Source organism: Ovis canadensis, chromosome 14, assembly GCF_042477335.2.
Source record: "Ovis canadensis isolate MfBH-ARS-UI-01 breed Bighorn chromosome 14, ARS-UI_OviCan_v2, whole genome shotgun sequence".
Lineage (NCBI taxonomy): Eukaryota > Metazoa > Chordata > Mammalia > Artiodactyla > Bovidae > Ovis > Ovis canadensis.
Window position 1 is genome coordinate 26,685,559 of NC_091258.1, and position 19,037 is coordinate 26,704,595.

Sequence of the window (19,037 nt, forward strand, 5' to 3'; positions counted from 1 at the left end):
GACCTCCTTGGGAGCAAGAGATGCCTCCACTTGCTGGTCGCATTTGTGCAAGTCACCAGCCCTCTCTGAGCCTAGGAGTCCTTGAATTAAACGATGGGATTAACCTCAGGCTGCCTTGTCAGAGCTGTGGGCAGCGTCTGGTTGGCAGAAGGCCCCCCTCTGACCTGCAGCTGCTCTCTCTTCTGTGTTCCTGTGCTGAGCTGTGAGCCTGTGACTCAGCAGGGAAGGTGGGCTCATCCCTGACTTGAATTTACTGTTGAGGGTGCTGTGTTGTATTATAGCAGCTTATCAAGCTTCTGTTGCTCAGTCTAGAGCCTTGTTTGGTTTAATGGCCAGTGCTTAGCACTCAGATGATAAGTAGTAAACTCTTGTTCAGTTGAAAGGTTTGCTTAACCAGCCACTGAAGTACTCTGAGGGAAGCCTTAAGTTCTTTGGTTTGAAAAAGTTACCAATTTGGTAGCTGAATTCTTGTACTCAAAACCCTGTTGTGCTGCAGGAGGACATTTTTGTAGCTTTCTCTTTAGTGAGAAACAGTTGTCCATCTGATTTTAAAGGATTGTTACAGTCATGGGATAAGGAGTTGATGCTCTGAGACTCGCCACAGTCCAGTCCTTGCCTTGTGGCAGTCATATGTGATCCAAATCTGGGCAGTAGGCAAAGGTGTTCTTTGGAAAAACTGCACATCACACATAACATGGATGATTCTGCTATAATGTAACGTGTGCATTCCTAAAAATCAACACATCCTGTAAAATCACACAGTAAAAACCACAGGGTTTGTGGGAAAGCTGGCACTGGGGACACAGCCCTCAAAACTCTTATCAGTGACAAGTAAAGATGGAAGCCCAATAAAAGGGCACCGCTTCCTGGGTTCAGTGGGTGAACACGTTGCCACCGTGGTGACCCTGCGTGTGTCAAGGCAAGAGTTTGCAGGGGACATGAGTGGAAGGGGGTCCTAGAGGGGCCGGAGGGGTCTGGCTGGGGTAGGAGTGGGTATGCCCAGTGAGGGGCCCTAGGCGTGGGGTGTGTGCAGCTCTGTTCAGTGGCGTATCTGAGTTCCCCAGTGTTTCTTGGCAGATGAAATTACACATAAGAAGACAAGCAATTTGTCTTATATTCAGACTGTTCCCTAATACATCAGTCGAGTTGAACAAATTCATGTTTTCACAACAGGCGTTGCAACAGGGCTTGCTGGGGAGCTGTCTGGGTCATCCTGGGTTGAGTCTTTGTAAAGTGAAAAGTTGACACACGTCATCCTACACTGTTGAATAAATTAAAAAATGACCACTTTTCTCAGCCAGAGACTGTTGAAAAAATGAAAAGCAAAACAAAAGAAGGCAAAACAAAACAAAGGCTTGGAGTGTCTGCTAAGCCTGTGACCCGTCCAGAGGCAGACGGGGGCCAGCTAGTGCCCCCAGCCCTCCCCTCCGGGGGCAGGCTTTCCCTAACCACCCTTCCTGGGCCTTCTGGCCCTTGGGCAAGGAAGGAAGTGTGGTTTCACGTTTCCACAGTTCCATGGATAACACCACGCGCACCCCCATGCGAGTGTTGTGCAGATGCTGGGAGATGAAGCTGGCGAGGCTCGATGTGGCTGGCGGGGCGCCGGTGCTGGGTGCAGATGTGGCTGGCAGGGTGGGAGAAAGTGGACTAGGAAGGCAGAGCTGTGTCCAGCGGGCATCTCGGTGGACATTCCATTCAGGAGGGACGCGTGGAACAGGGCTCAACCGTTGCCCTGTCCACTGCTGACGGGCACATGTGCTGCCCTTGGACATAGCCGAGGTCAGGATTCACTTCTGTGACCTCCTGGGGGTGGGTCCTTTCCTCATGGGTGGCTGGGAGTCCCCAGCTGCCCACACATGGCACATCTGGGCCAGGCAGGACACGGTGCCCACTGGCTCCTGTCCGTCTTCAGGGGAGCTGAGGACAGTGGAGCTTGACCTCAGCCCTGCAGGGCCCGGTCAGCTGGGAGAACACATCCAGCCTCTCCATCTGCTTTGCATCGTGGCCCGGAGTTCCGATGCTTCGCAATCACTCTCCGCCACATGTTTTGGAAATTACCCTCCACAGCACAGCCTTGCCGATGACTTCAGCTGGCTCGTGCTCCCTCGCTGTAATGTCACAGGACTCGGCCTGCCTGCCATTCCAGCTTAGAACTGGGAGGCTCTCGGGGACCCGGGGTACCTCTGTGCTCCCCTCTCCCTGACCATGGGCCTCCCCGGCCACAGCAGTTGCCACCTCTCAATCATTTCTTCACCAGTGCTCGGCCGGCCTGCACTCCACACAGGGTAAGGGTTCCAGAGGTGCTGCCTCGGTGGTTGGCGGGGTAGCAGACCCCAAGGATGTCCACATCCAGACCCCCAGCATTCATGGATATGAGATGGGGTCTTTGCAGGTGTGACTAGATTAAGGGCCTTGAGGTGGAGTATCCAGGTGGGTCTGTGTCATCACAGGCCCTTACAAGGGGGAGGCAGGAGGTCTGAGAGCAGGACAGATGTGGTCACAGGGGCAGGGGTGGGGCCAGAGAGGCTGGTGGCCTGTGTGCTGCTGCTGTGAGGATGGAGGGAGGGGCCCCGAGCCTCTGGAAGCTGCAAAGGGGCAGGAGCACAGACTCCCCAACCTCTCCCCCCAGAACCTCCAGAGGGAGCTGGCCCCCAGCCCCTCACCAGAGCTCCATGAGGCCTGGGTTTGGCTTGGGACCCCCTGACTTCAGGTCAACTTGTGTGGCTCTAAGTCACCAAGTCCATGGTTGGTTGTTCCCAGCAGTCACCTCTCTGCCCTGCTCAGCTCCCTTCCTGGCTGTAAATGTGAACCAAAGGACAGGGCTGTGGATGGTGGGTTCTGGTGCTCTTAGCCAGGGCCAGTAGGCTCGGCTAACACCCGCTGCCCACAGGTCTGCTCTGTGCTGAGCTCCGTGACGTCTCTGTGCCTGGAGCTGGGATAATGTCCAGGCCACCTAAGCTGTGCCCGCCCAGTGTCACAAACTCGTCAGGACTCACACGACCCAGGACGGCAGTGAGTCAGCCTGCATTCCGCACGCTCACCCACCCAAGCTCCGCTGCCACTTATCAAAGCATTTTTTGAATAGTTTAAAACATCTGTACCTCCTTCCTTTGGATGTTCTTGCTGGTGACAAACCTTTATCTTGCAAGAATGGATTCAAATTTCAGGACAAATGGAAGTGGCTGGAACACAGACTCACTGGTGTCCTGGTCCTCTGTAAGTGAGGTTGGAAGGCTGCCCGGCGGCTCAGCAAGGAAGGATTAAGTGAATTAAGACACGTCGTCAGCAGGTCTGCAGGGCCCCCGCAAAGCAGACACCCGGTGGACAGAGGTGCCCTGGGGTGGATGGGGGCTTTATGAGGCAATGGGCGCGGTGGGCTCCCTGGGGAGAAAGCCCATGGATGTTTCAGCCAGGGCTCCCAGGGATCTGCGCGTCGGTGGCGTCAAAGGAGGGCCCCTCCCTCTGTGTTCCTTCTCTCAGCAAACCTTGATGGAGGGAGGTTGCTCCTCTGTGCTGGGTGGGCTTGGGGTACAGAGTGAAGAAGAAACATATCTGCTTGAATGCATCAGCATTTATTTAATAAATCCCTAATTGATGGGTTTAAGTAGTTTGGATTTTTTTCTACTACAAACCACATGGCAGTGAGCATCTTTATTTATCCATCCTTGTGTAAACATCTTATTAATGCCTTAGGATCTACTTAACATTCAGACAGGAATCCAAGTAATTCCTACAATGCTTGCTGCCCCAGCTTCCATTCTGCTGACCCAGGGGTCCCCCACGCCTCTGCTCCAGGGGTCAGGCCTGATGGCTGCTAGGCTGATGTGGCTTCAAGGAGGTGCAGGTGGTCAGGGCTCCCTGCCCCCATGGGAGGTGGAAGTCAGCTGGCTGGGGCAGGGCTCCTGGGCAGCATCCCCATTTCTCCCCCTCTTTCACTTCCCAAAGCCTCCTTATCCCTAATTCATATCTGCTAAGGAATTTCCCTGGCACCTTTGCTTGCCGGCCACTCTGTGTGGGGTTCCAGCCCATTCCGATGGCATCTGGCTAGAAGAATTTGAGGCGGGTCTGGTTGTGTCAGTGATGCCCCCGGAGAGTTCACCCCAGGTGGTGTGGAGCTGGGAGGTCTATCCCGAGGCCACCTCAGGGCCTGCTGTTGACAGGAGCTCCCTGCACAGCGTGGCACCACCTTGCCAGGGAACAGAGTTGGGCTCTCTTGGTGCAGGTCTGCATGTCCCTGGTAATCAGGGTGCCCACAACCCGTGCACCTATAGCCGCACATGTTCTAGGGTTGCTGGGGTAAAAGATGGAGCCCTCCCATGAAGCTCAAAGGAGACATGGATTGAAAACCTTTGCCCTTGGCCTGGGGACATGAGGAAAAACGTGACCAGAGCTGCCAACACCCTTTTACACAAGTTCAGTGCTGGAGAGGAACAGTTCACACAGATTAGAACGTGGGACTGTTAAACACTGTTGAGATTCAGGCCTACAGTTGTCTTCACATATCTGAACTCAAATTCAAAAGTTGATTTTTGTTGAATTATGTCTGTAAATTTTTTTTCAGCTTTTATTAGTTTGGTGTGGAGCGAGATATGTAAAACTTAACCATTGTTTAATACTTTATAACAGACAAGTGAAGTTCGCAGTGAGGAAGAAGCTCCCTTTCTGCCCAGGGGTTTGAATAGAACAGGAAGTTTGTCCCCCAAAATGAGCTCAAACCTTACCAGCAGTGGGCCTGGGAACTGTGTTTATACTATCTCCATGGCACGGAGTCAAGCAGATGAGACTTTGGGTAAAATGGAGGCCAGGGGGCTAGTGAATGCAGGGTCTCCAGACACCCCCAGAAAAAAAACAACTTATGCCCAAGATGAGCACATAGTGAAAAAAACCACACTAGGAAATGAACTCTCCTGAGGAATAACTAACCAACCTAGAATTAGCACTCTGTCAACTAGAAATAACAGAACAAAATGAAATAAATATATTTACTTAAAATTATGAAATATAAAGGGAGGACTTAGAATGAAAGACCAGAACAGGAGAAGTGGATTTGGAATTGAACCTGAGGATCTTATTTAAATGAAAAAATATAGCCTTTAAAATAAATGAACTCATTGGGTAAGTTACACAGAAAAAACTCTAGCAAAGTCAGTGAGAAGGAAGGATCTAAGGACACAAACGAGAGAAACAGATGTGAGGAGAAGACAGAACCATTTAGAAGACAGAGCTGGAGTGGGGAAGTCCAGTGACAACTCCTGGGATTTACAAGTGGTGAATGGGGTATGAGAGAGGCATTAGAAGATACTGGGGAAAAAGTCAGGGAAAAAATCTTGCCCTTCCAGTTATTAAAATAACCCCAGCCCTCTTACACTATTGGTTGGAATGTAAATTGGTGCAGTCATTATGGAGAACAATATGGAGTTTCCTTAAAAAACTAAGACTAGAGCGACCCTATGATCCAGCAATCCCACTCCTGGGCACATATGCAGAGGAAAATCATGGCCTGAAGGGATACATGCACCCCAGCATTCGCTGCAGCACTGTTTAGAGCAGCTAAAGCGTGGAAGCAGCCAAGATGTCCATCGGCAGAGGAATGGGCAAAGGAGATGTGGTCCATGTATGCACAATGGAATATTACTCAGCCATTGAAAAGAATGGAAGAATGCCATTTGCGGCCACATGGGTGACCCTAGAGATTGTCATACTGAGTAAAGTAAACCAGACAGAGAAGGAGAAATATCGTATGACATCCCTTATATGTGGAATCTAAAAAAAATGATATAGATGAACTTATCTATAAAACAGAAACAGACTCAGAGATTTAGGGAATGAGCTTAGGGTTGCCAGAGGGGAAGGGATTGTTAGAGAGTTTAGAATGAACATGTACACACTGCTGTATTTAAAATGGATAACCAACAAGGACTTGCTGTATAGCACAGGGAACTCTGCTCAATGTTATGGGATGGGAGGGGAGTTTGGGGGAGAATGGTTACATGTATATGTGTGGCTGAATCCCACTGCTGTCCGTCTGAGACTGTCACAACATTGTTAAGCAGCTGTACTCCAGTATAAAGTTAAAGATTTAAAAAAGATACACTCCAAAGCAATGGTACTTCAAAAGCATGGTGCAGAGACAGGTAAATGGATGTAGAAAATAGAGTCTAACATGTGGCCCTTTAAATGAGAATTTAGGAATTTGTAAACACTTCAAACAGAGGAAAAGATCATTCAGAAATACTGATAGTACAATTAATTCACCTTTTGGAAGAAAAAAACGCTGGAGCCTTACCTCATGTGCAAAATAAAGCCTGTATGGTTGAAATGGCAAAAATATAAAAACAAAATATAAAATCTATAGAAGAAAATATAATATATTCATAATTCTACTGTAGGAAAGGCTTACTACCCCCAGTTCCAAGTCCATAAAGGACAAGATGAATGCATCCAGCAGTGTAAAAAATTAAGCTGTTGTGTAGCAAAGACATGAAGGCAGAAGTTGCAAGATGTGCATCAGGCTAGGAGGCAGTACTGCATGTGGAGAAGGTAGTCCTCCCCCCCAGAGATGCCTGCGTTTGAATGCCCGGGACACCTCCTTGCCAAAGGGACCTGGACATGTGATGAAGTTAAGGCTCCTGAGATGAGCTGTTCCTGGAAAGGGTGGACCAGTGTCATCATAAGTTCCTTACAGGAGGGAGGCAGGAAGGTTGGAATCAGAGGAGACGTGACCATGGAAGTGAAGGTCAGGTTGAGCCCTGAACCAAGGGTTGTGGCACCTCTAGAAGCTGGAAATGGTAGGAGATGGATTCTCCTGTGGAGCCTCCAGAGAGAACCTGCCCCACCACCCATGAGTTCAGCCAATGAGACCTGATTCAGATGTCTGCCCTTCAGAACCATGAGAGAATCGGCTCCTGTCATCTTAATATATTTGATGAATTTGTTACAGCAGCACTGGGATGATTATACAGACGTAGATATTCAGGTCAAGTCTGGTGCACAGATACCTGATGTATATATTCAGACCAAAACTTTTATAGATTATGCAGAAATAAAGGGCCAAGGATCTGAAGAGTTTCCAGAAGAAATACAAATGGGTCTGAAGGCTGCTTCTCAGAAGATGATGAGGAATCTGTCATCAAGAGTCAGAGACCCAGGCTGGGGCAGGGCTGGGGGCACCGTCAGGGGGTGGGGGAAAACCATGTCCATCAGGACTGAGGGACTCCCTGGCCAGCCGGCCAGCTGTCCTGGCAGATGTCAGCAACCCAGCCTCCTGGGCCATCTCCTCACGGCTCCCTGCTCCTGGGATGTGCTGGGAAATGGCTTGGGAATGGCCATCCATTCCGTACCTGACTGCTAAAAGCAGTTCCCCATCTGAATGGAGGTCAGGTTTCCAGGCCCCTCTTCCTCTCCTCCCTTCTGCCCCAACCGCCACATCACGAGGCACTGACTCTGGGCTCTCCCTTTCGTTACTGATGGAAGTGCAACTCCAGAACATTTCTGTAAACCAGCCTCACTGTTCCCCCTGTGACCCAGAGCAGGGCTGCTCTGTGCCATGGCTTCAAATCTTCTCCTCTACTTGAGGCCTGGCAGGTGTCACCAGGCTAGGTTTCCACCCCTGTTTACCTCATGGGCTGCCTGGAGAGGATACTGGCTGTGTTGGGGGGCATGCATGATGGTGTCAAGGGTGCTTGCTCTGACTCCATCAGCTGGGTGCTCCATTTGTTCTTTAAGTGGGGATTGTGTACCCTGGAGGGTGTGAAGCCTTGTTCCTTTCTGGAATATCCCGATGGTCACTGAGCTGCATCACGTGCTGCGTGCAGACAGAGCCAGTGTCCCGAATGCAAGGCGTGACTCAGTTGGGAAAACACTCCTGGTAATCATCTCCAGGCCTGGGCAGCCTTTGATCAGGAAAATCTCTGTTTATTCTATGATATAAATATGGAAGAAATCCGTTTGTTCCAAAGTGGATGCAAATAAATCCCAGCGGATATGCCTGCCCTGCCAAGCTGCCAAGAGCTGGGAGGGGAGGGGGGCAGAGAGCCGGCCAGGAGCGAGGGCTCTCCCCGCAGCCCACATATCCTCCAGGCGGTGCTCACACCAATGGCCCACGGCCGTCCCTGAGCTGTGGCACCTGTGCTGGCTCATGGTCCCAGTCCTCCTTATGCAGTTTGGCGTCAGTGAGACAGTCTGGATCCTTAGCCAGAGCAAGGGTGCTGCTGTTTCTGTGTGTGTTAGCTGTCTAACTTCCTGAAGCCTCTGATAGCATCTGGCCCTGGGCCTCTGCCTTGCCTGCCTCCCTTCTTTCCCTCGCAGACATTTACCAGAAGCCAGGCATGTGCTAGGCATGGGAGAAGCAGGAGAGGGTTCCAAGAAGAACCAGTGTATTTGGGGAGAGAGGCATGGAGAGCTGATTGCATACAGTGGGAGGGAGATGGCAGAGATGGGGCAGGTGGGAGCAGAGGAGAAGCAGAGGGGAGCCGAGGGGGTACATATGGGGGTGCAGAGGCAAAGTGGGGAGACAAGAGGCAGGAGCAGTTCAACCCAAAGTGCAAAGTGAAGAACAGAGCAGGGAAGGGTTGGAAGAGGCCCTGAAGGCCTTAACAGAAAGAGAAGCTCAGACTTTGTTGAGCTGTGAGGAGTCTACTACCCGTCATTTACACTTTAGTTTGAAGTTAAGCCAAGGTGTTGCTTTCTGTGGGTGGATTCTCATTTTATGTTTGGTTTCTGATTGTGGAATGAAAGCTCTGTGCTCCCAGAAAGGATTCCAAACACCTTGGGTCAAGAGGAGTGGTGTTTGGAAGAAGGCAAGGGGTGGATGATGCACAGTCTGGACCATAGGGCTCAGGCCATGCACCTGGGCTTGCACCTCCTGTGTGGGGGAGGCTAGACCCCTGAGTGTCCAGCCGGGGTGCTCTCTGGGGTGGTCTAGGATGGGTTCCACCCCTGGGGAACTACCTTGTGCTACCACCTACAGCTGTGTCTGTCTGTCGATTAGGCTGTGAGTAACTTTGATAACCAGGCACAATATTGCCATAAATAGACTAAACTGTGACTAAGTATTTATTAGTGTATAAGGCTCTCTGAGGTCCTGGGGAAGCAGTGAGAAGAAAAAGGAGAGCACGTGTTGAATCCAGCTGCCTTGGCTCTGATGAGGGGGCTTAAACCTCTGTCTCCCCTCCTCTACTCTGGCCATTTATCCATTACATGTCAAGTCCCGTCTTGTACATTTTCCGACCTGTTTTCAGGATCAGATGCAGCAGTGCGACAGGTTAGTTTTGCCTCTGAGCCCAGACTCTAAGCTCTGAGCCTCACGTGTGTGCCTGTGTGGCCCAGCAAGGCCATTCCTGCTGATGGGAGACGGGGTTGAGATGATGAAAGCAGGAGTCCCCACGCTGGACTTGGTGGCTGTCTTCACATGGTTTCCTGTCGGTGACCCTAAATTCCAGGCTAGAGCCTGTCTCCTCCGGCATTGGTGAAATGCCATTGTTGCCTTTTTAAAGATTAAAGAAAAAAAAAAGTTAACCCTTAAGTGACCTGAACCCCTGGGGGAGCAGTGAGTCACGTTGTAGGGGAGTGGCCTGACTGTACAGTCAAGCTGATTGTACTGATCACTGGTTGCAGTTAGGAGGCAGTGATTCGGGAAGTTTCAAACTAGAACTCATAATGCGTGCACTCACTCCTCTGCTGTGCAGGTACCCCTCACTCCCCTCAGAGCCCACTCCCCTCACTCCCCCACTAGTCTGTGTGGAGGCAAATCCCAGGCAGTCTTCCCAAAATAGCAGGCTGCAGGAGATCCTGGCTTCTTTTGCCTTCTACCTCTGTGGTCACGTGCTGCTAATGCCCCTCTTCCCCGGGGACCTGCTGTCTTCTGGGTCTGTGTTGCTCTGTTGAAGCCCTGGGAGAGCCCCGAGGGCTGGGGGCTCCAGCTGCGGCCTTATCTTCAAAATGAAGGAAGAGGCCATAGTTGCTCCCAAGTCCTCCCCTCTGGGTCCCCTAGGGAGCCCACAGAGCAGCACACTGGGCTGGCCTTGGCACACCCCTCTCCCAGGAGGATGGCTCCTGAAGCAGGACTTGGGCCTGTGACTGCACTCCCTGCCCCCGACAGGCCCACCACCCGGCCTGGTGTTGGGAGGCTCCGGGCCCTCCTGCATTTCCTCTGAGTCTGCTCCTAGTTCTGGCCTCATCGCCGCCTACCACTGCCCCACCTCATCCCCCAGGGTTTGGAACCCAGGGCCTGCTTGCTGTCTTCTGGACTTCGGGTTCTGGGTGGGAGACTCTGTCCCTGGTCAAGTGTCTGCTTGGATGGCATCCGCAGGCCTGGCCATGGCCCTTGAGGCTGGTTCCATTGGCTGACCACCTCTCAGCTGTTCACCTACCATTTCCTCCTCCTCCCGGCAGATGCCCTGTCAGCTCATTCCTGATCAGGCAGAACTCAACACCTCACAACCTGGCAGCAAGCTTCCCGGGGAGGAGCTGGGGCTTGGGGCCAGCATGGGAGCCTGGGGGCAGCACATGGGTCCCCCAGGGACCAGGATTCTCAGGGCCTTTGCCGACCCCAACTTTGCACCAGCTGCCTGGGCAGCCTCCCAGCAAGTGTGAAGGCAAGGTTTATTGGTCCTGCTTGTCAGGCTCCATGCTTCTGTAAATTATCTGGATTTGTGGCTATTTGTGGATCACCTCTAGACTAACACCTTTTACACAGGTTGTTACAGTGTGGAGATCTGGGGGCATGAAATATTATAAGAAATGCTTGTGAAAATCAATTTCAAGTGGCTTTCCTCTCTGGAATTCAGCCGGAGCTTTCTGCTGTGTTTTGGTTTCTGAATCAACGTTCTGAAGCACGATCCACGGCCTCCGGGTGAAGGACTGACCTGCCCTCTGTGCTGTTTTCACGTCCATGTTGCCACAAGAATCTAAAATACAAGTAATTGCACCCCTCTTACCCTGAGATCTATTCAGAGCCTGGAACAGTGCCCAGGAATCTGCATTGTAAATCGGCCCCCAGACAACTCTGCTATAGGTGGTCCTCTGACCACACAGCGGAAATTCTGCCCAGATCCCCACGTGAGCAGGTTCATGACAGCAGGGTGGGGCCTGTGTGGGAGCTGTGGCTTCCGGGTTTGGAACCTGAAGTCCTCAGGAGAGGCCAGTGAACTGTGCTGAGGTGGGAGGGCTCTGTCTGGGCTCTTGGTTTATTTATGTTTTCATTTTTACTGTAGTGAAATACACACAGCATAAAATTTGCCTGAGGTATCAGGTACATTTACCTTGCTGTGCACCCACCACCACCGTCCACAGAACTTTGTCATCTTCCCCAAACAATGCTCTGTTTCCCAGTAAACACACACTCACAGCCCCCTCCCCCAGCTGCAGAAGCTACTCTCAGTCTCTGTGAATTTGCCTATATAAGTGGAATCATACAGAATTTGTCCTTGTAAGACTGGTTTATTTCGTTAAGTGTAATGTCAGGGTTTGTCCATGTTGTAACATGTGTCAGAATTTCCTTCGTTTTTGAAGCTGAATAATACTCCACTGCGTGGATGGACCATGATTTTTTTATCGTCACCCATCAATGGACACTTGGCTTCTTTCACTTCTTGGCTATTATGAATAATGCTGCTATGAACAGGGGTGTTCAAACCTCTCTTTGACACCCTGCTTTCAGTTCTTTTGGGTGTATACCTAGAAATGAAATGCTGGATCATATGGAAATTCTTATTTAATTTTTTTGATGGATCTGAATTCTTGGCTTAACTGATAGTTAACGTGCTCTGTGACCCTGGGGAACGCTCTCCTTGTCCTCTCAGTGGGGTTCTTCCAGAATTCACTTCTAATTCGTCATGTGCCCTCCTGCCTCCCAGCCCCAGAAGAAGCTGCTTTACTCTCCTGGATTTTAGGACTCTGAGTCCAGCCAGGGCTCCCCTGGGGGCTTTCTGGGCCTGGGATTCCCCCACCCCACTCAGTAGATGTCCCCATGGTGGGTCACACACCCGGCCCAGCCCCCACTGGTCTGTGGACATGAGTCCAGTGTGGGGCACACCAGCACACACAGATACACAGAGCCCTCAACTGCATGCTGTCACAGTGCAGAGCAGGGACAAAGGATACAGCGGAGCGGGGTGGCGGTGGGGAGGGAGGGCATTAATTGGGTGGAAGCCAAACTTAGGCAACAGCATAAACTGGCCCCACTGCAGAAGTGCCAGCTCTGGGAGGGAGTGCTGGACTCTTGCTCCATGGGGCCGTGGGGGCACCATGGGCAGATGTGCAGGGTCTGGGTCCCGCAGTCCCCAAGGCAGCCACAGCCAGCAGGTGGGTGTCAGACACAGGGGCAGAGTGCTTTACTAAGTGCTCATGACTCACTGTGGAGAAGGCGATGGCACCCCACTCCAGTACTCTTGCCTGGAAAATCCCATGGAGAAGCCTGGTGGGCTTCAGTCCATGGGGTCTCGAAGAGTCGGACACGACTGAGCGACTTCACTTTCACTTTTCACTTTCATGCTTTAGAGAAGGCAATGGCAACCCACTCCAGTGTTCTTGCCTGGAGAATCCCAGGGACGGGGGAGCCTGGTGGGCTGCCGTCTATGGGGTCGCATAGAGTCGGACACGACTGAAGCGACTTAGCAGCAGCAGCAGCAGCATGACTCACTGATGTCTGGAGCACAGACCTGATGTTTCATCGCTGAACCAGCGTCCTTCAGAGTGAAGCCTGCAGGGCGAAGCTCCCAGAACCCAGAGCACAATGCAGCTGGCCGGTCCCGGGCAGACCCTCCGGGCAAGCTGTGCTAGGGGCCGTGGCATGTGGGTTACCCAGCCTCTGTGCCACCTCCACCACCCATGGCTGATACCACATGGCAGGCTGAGTGAGGACATGCCACCCGTGCCTCACTGCCAGCCTTACCTTCCTGAGTAAGATAAAGGGAATTCATGGAGCAAAAAAGTCACCTAATTGTCATGATATTTATAACAGTGATGGATGTTAGTCTGGAGATTTCTTGTTATTCAACAACAAAACAAAGAAGGAAGGAGAGATCTATTTTGCCCCCAGTAACTTCAGCCATGTCTTTGCCCCCACCCTTTAGAGTGGTTCTGACAGCTGGCTCAGGGAACCCTGATCAGTCTAGAAAAGTTCACATGTCATGCAGCCTGATGTATTCGGTAACTTAGCAACAACTCAGCACACAGAAGTGAAGTGCACACTGCAGGTGTGTGAGTGTCCCCCCTGGAGCCCTGAGGCAGAGCTGGCCACAGGCTGTCCTGCTTTGAACCGGCTGCACATTGGGTGCCACACTCTGTGTGGTAGTGGGGGTTGGAAAGTCCCTGGGGACACAGACTCTGGACAAGACCCCTCCCCCAGGACAAGAGTTGAATCTGCCTCTGCTGAAGTCATTTGTTACAACCAAGTGTGTCTGTCAGCCCAGAGCTCCAGTGTCCTCCATGTCATCACTGGCACTGACGTGGAGCACCCTCATCCTTCACGGGATTGTCCTTCAACAGCAGCAGATGTGCTCTGTGTGGCCACTCGAGTTCTGTCAAACATTCTCAGGGGCTCCCTCGTTAGGGCTACTTGAGAATCAGAAACTGCAGTTCACAGGAAATGGGTCCGACGCTGGGCAGGAGGCATCATGTCACTTTAGGCACTTGAGTATGGGCATCCCTGGGTTCACCACAGCAAAAGCATAGACGCTTCTTCTCGGGACAAAGCTGAGGGACCCTGGTCACCCAGGAGACACATCCTTGGCTCAGGGGCACTTCTGCACTGCAGGGTGTGTTTCCTGCACCAACCATGCATGCTCTACTCTACTCTCGGTGCCCTCGTGCTGTGAAAAATGAAAACTGCTTGCCCAGCTCTCAGGGGCAGGGGTAGGGAATGGGGTAAACCCAGTGGAGAACTGACTTTAGAGAAAACCAGGACTGAGTGGGCGAGGTAGTAGGTGGGAGAGGGCAGGCAGCTTAGGCTGTTGATGACAAAACAGTTCTGAGAAATGAGCAAGAGAAGGGTTTCATTTTAAATGTGTTAAAAAAAAAAGTTACCATTTGGCTAAAATTCCACACCAGGCTCTGCTTTGCTCTGGAGCTAATATACAACCTCTCGGCCGGCTCCCCAGTCTTGGTAAGGTCTCCGAGGGTCCTGGCCCTCTCCATTGTTTTCCCCTCCTGGTGCTGCGGTGGCCGGGGCCTGGGCAGCTGTGGGGATCTGCTGGCCAGCCTCCTCCGGGCCTCCTCCCGGCCTGTGGCAGTGCCAGCCCCGACTGAGTCACAGGAAAGCCAGGCACCCTCCAAATGCTTTATTCCAACTGTCCATGCTACTTGGGAAAAACCATTAACTTCTACCTGGATCTCTGTATGGAATTTTGGGTTTTGGAATTTTTTAAAAACCAGAGTACTTAGCAATCACTAAATCCCTCCCCTTCCTCGAAAATAACCTCACTTCCAGCGAAGCCGTCACTTTCCGGGAATCTGGAGACCCGCACGCAGCTCTGGGAACAGTCTTACTGTGAACACTCACTGCACGTTTCCTGCACAAACAGCCATCTGACGAGTGGCCAGACTTACACCATTTGGGTTTTCACTGATGATTTTGGACCCAGGGCAAGTTTCTGTCAAGAGGATTTGCTCCAAATGCCACCTCCTGCATTTCACACTCTGGGGAGGCACCCGGTGCTATGGGTGCCCCTGCTACCCTGGCCCAACCGGTACCTGCAGCCAAACCATCATCCCGCTCGGGGCTGGGGAGCCTGGGGAGTCCAGGCCATCCCACCAGAGGGGCTTCGTTCTGGAGCTCCTGCCAGCCCAATTGTAGAGGAACTGTACCAGTCAGCCAGCACCGTTTCCGGAACCCCAGGTGAGGGCACCAATCTACCCCAAACGGGACCTCTCTCACCATATCATGGGCAGGCAGGGAGGGGAGACTGGAGCCTGCACCTTGGATGCACTGAAGCCTTTCCCCAGAGCCCCTTGGTTGTAATCATGTCTGACTAGGTTTCCAACAACATCTGCACCCAGGAGTGCGATTGCTGTGCCGAAGTGCCCTGTAAATGTTGGCGTGTGCGTTTAGATGTCTACTTTCAAGGTGGTGTACACTTCGGCTGACGCTGTATGTCCAAGTTCCTTCTGATCCTATTAATCTGATGGACTCACACGGCCCCTCCTGGCTCTAGTTTGCTTACTAGCAGCTCTAATGCCAAGAGAAGGGGAGACTGCCTGTCCTGGCTGTGTGGTGTGGTGCATTTTCTGCACGGCAGGTGGTCTGCTGGCTGGCAGATCTGACTCCTGACCCTCCAGGCCTGGGTGACTCTCTAGGAGGGCGAGTCTGACCCCTTGTTGGGCCAATGGGCTGGCCATGCGGGAGGCCCCCCACCTCCCCTGTGCTGTTGACCCAGGGTGTAGGGGTGCTGTGGGTTCTGCTCAGGAGGGGGGGTGGTCAGAGGCACCTGGGCACCTTCATGGGACAACCTCCTTTTCCAGTAAGAGAGGGGCTAAGAGAGAGCTGCCTAGGGCTTGTGACATTTCAAGGTCCAGAGTGTGACAGTGAGTACTGTGGCTGACCGAGGGTGGCTCAGGGCACCACAGATGCACAGAGTGCCTTTCCTGCGTGCGTGGACATGGAAGAGGCCGCCAGGGCCGTTTCTGACCATGATGTTCCCCAAGTGGAGGTGAGGTCCAGAACAACAGGAGGCAGGCGTGTCTTCAGAGGTGGGCATGTGTGCTCCTGTGATCTCACTGTGGGCAGGTATGCTCTCTCCTTTCCTTAGCCACTTGCATGGGCCACACACATGGATGAGCCTCTGCACGAGCTAGGCACAGAGGGTGGAGAGACCTCTCCCCGGAAGCATCCACTCCCCACTGGTTTTCAGGGAAGATAGTGGAATCTACTGGATGAAACAGACCATCTGATCCACACAGTGTTTTCAGGATTGTTCAATGCCTGACACAAAGCAGGGCCCCCATGGTCATCTGCACGGCAGCCTCCCCCACGCACGCCTAGCTGAGTCCCAGGAGGGGCTCCTCCCCTCGTAGGATGCAGCTCCGCTTCTCCCTGTCCTCTCCTTGAGCGCCACCCTGCTTGTGCCACCAGACTGGAAGGGTGTCAGGGACAGAGCAAAGTAAGTCATGCTACCTTGGGCTTCTCGCCCCTACATTTGGGCTCTCGTTCCCTGCTGCTGCCAGTGTTGCTTCTTGGGGTTGACTGGTGCCCCCGCAAAAGCGAGCACCTCGAAAGCCCACAGGTTGGTGTGTAGACTTTTCCTCTGGTCCGTTCTTTGCCTGGCCCTGTGGGTCTCCACCTTTGGTGGGCAAGACCTGGTGCCGGGGTGTGTATACCAAACGTGTGTCAAGGGACACTTTGACTACCCAGCTGTGACTTGACTTTACGATTGCATGTGTAAGATGTGACTCCATGGCACTGATTCAAGGGAAGAGGAACATATATCATCCCTTTCTTACCCTTGTGGGCCTTTTGCTTCCAATGTGAGTGAATTATATTCCTCTAGACACTCGTCTGCAGCACAGGATTATGAGGGTCGAGCTGTCATTTGTGTGTGCATGAGGTGGGGTGATTGGCCGGGCAGGGGTCACTGGGAGGAGTAGTTTCTCATTTATTTTTTTGGCCATGTGGCTTGTGGGATCTTAGTTCTAGGACCTGGGATTGAATCTATACCCCCTTCAGTAAAAGGCTGGAGTCCTAACCTCTGACCTGCCAGGGAATTCCCAGTAGTTTCTGAGCGGAACCTTGACAGGAGATGGGGAGGAAATGACCAGATCAGGAAGGGGAGAGGGTAGCACTAATAAAATGACCACATTATAGTTAATAATTACTGTGTTCATTAAGTGTGATGTGTGCTTTTGGTTATTTAATCCACTCTGTGACCCTTTGAAGTAGGGACCATTATCCCATTTTACAGATGAGGAAACAGAGGTCCAGGGGGATGAAATGAATTCTTCAACCTGAGCTGAGTCCCACATCTGGACTAAGTGTCAGGACTCAAACTCAGGCAGAACTTGAGACATTAACCACTATTCCAGAGGCAAGGATAGACTAAGGTGTGGGAACTGTAGAGGGAAATTGCAAGGAGGTCAGGTCTCATTTTAAAACCACATTATTTAAATGATCTTGACAAGTAGAAGCGATAACCTTCCTTTTAGAAAGGGAATTTGTCTAGCTGAATGAACTAACTTTTTAGTAGCAAAGGAAAACAGTCTATCAGTGACAATCATCAGACGTTCCCAGCTAAATGAGAGCGCATTTGCAGATAGGTTGCTTCTCCCTGTGTGGTGACAGAGAGATGGACAAAGACCAAAAACATGCTTGTAAGAAAGTCATTTATTTGGATGAAAAGTTATATTTTTCCACTGACAAGAGATACCATCTTTGTCTTTCAATTTGACCATTTAGTCTGTGTACATTTCATGTGATAACTGATATATTAGGGGTTTCATCTAACATTCCAATCTATCTAAGTTACTGTGTGTTTTTAATTTGTCCTGATTATCCTGTGTTGTTTTTTCTCTCCTTTCTTGCCTTTTTAAACTTTGTAATATTTTTATACTCCCCTTTGTTAGCTTGATAAGCACCTCTGTTGTTCTTTTAGGTTATCATAGAAATTAAAATACTTTTTTAGAGTTGTCAAACTCTAATAAATACTAGTATTTCTAAAAAAGACAGATAACCTAATTTTTTAAATACCCAAAGTTTTGAATAGGCACTGCATTAAAACAATCTCGAGATGGCCAATAAACATATGAAAAAGGTGCTCAACATCATTAGCTATTAGGGAAATGCAAATGTTAACCATAGAGTACCAGTATACATTCACTAGAATAGCTAAAATAATTATTTTCATCTGCAAAGTTTCTTTTGATTTATCTTCCAGCTTACTAATTCTTTCTTTAGTTAGAGCTAATTATTAAGTTCTAAATTCCAGTTATTATATTTCTTAGTTCTAGAACTTTTCTTTGATTCTTTACTATAGTTTCTACCCTACCAAAATTCTCAATCTTGTCTTTTATTTCCTTCAATATTTTAAGGGATTATTGAAAGTTCATTCTTTGAATAACGCATTTTCCATCTTCTGTGGCTCTGTTTCTATTGTCTGTAGTTTCTCTTGATTTTTTATCATGTTCCATCTCCTTAAATGCCAGATTATTTTTGATGATGTGCTGGTTATTGTAAATGAAACAATATAGAGATAACTCAAGGCGTAGGACAATGTTATCTTCCTCCGTGAGAGGATTTACGTCAGCTTCTGGCAGGCAGCTAGAGTGTTTGGAATGCCATTGTCATTGCCGCCTCATCAGCGTTTGAGTTCCAGAATGACTGGTCCTGCTAAACAATGCAACCTGGTGGCAAGTGAGGTGGAGGGCTTACCTCATGGGATGGTGGATGATCCCACTGAGGATACAAAGAGAGCAAGTCCAGGAGAAGATGGGAAGCTGACTCAGTGATTTTTAAAAACCCTTTCAGGACAGTGCCCCTGAGTTTCTGTGGCTGTGACCCCCTACAGCTCACACGTAGACCGCGCATGTGGACCATGGATTGAATAGCATGTGGGGCTAGATGATTGGTGTTGAGGAAGTCCAGAGTTAGACCTTACTCAAAGGCATAAGTCTGCAGGAGGCAACAGTCAGGCGGTGAAGAGCTTTGACCTGAAGGGCCTGAGTTCAAGTCCTGCCTCTGCCCTTTGTGTGGAACATGGTCTGTTGATTACTGTACTGGGCCTCCATTGTTCTTGATACAGCCTTATGGAGATATAATTCATGCACTGTACAATTCACCTGTTTCAAGTATACCATTAAATGGTTCGTTGTGCATTCACAGAGCTATGCAGCCATCACCACAGTCAATTTCAGAAGCATTTTGTCATCCAAAAAGGAAACCTTGTCCCCATCAGCAATCCTGCCCGGGCTCTTGGCAACCATGAGTCTACTTTCTCTCTCTATGAATTTGCCTGTTTTGGACCTTTCATCTAAATGGAATCGAATCATATGTGGTCTTTTGTATGTGTGTCATTCACTTAGCATGCTTTTCTCAAGGTGCACCGTGCTGA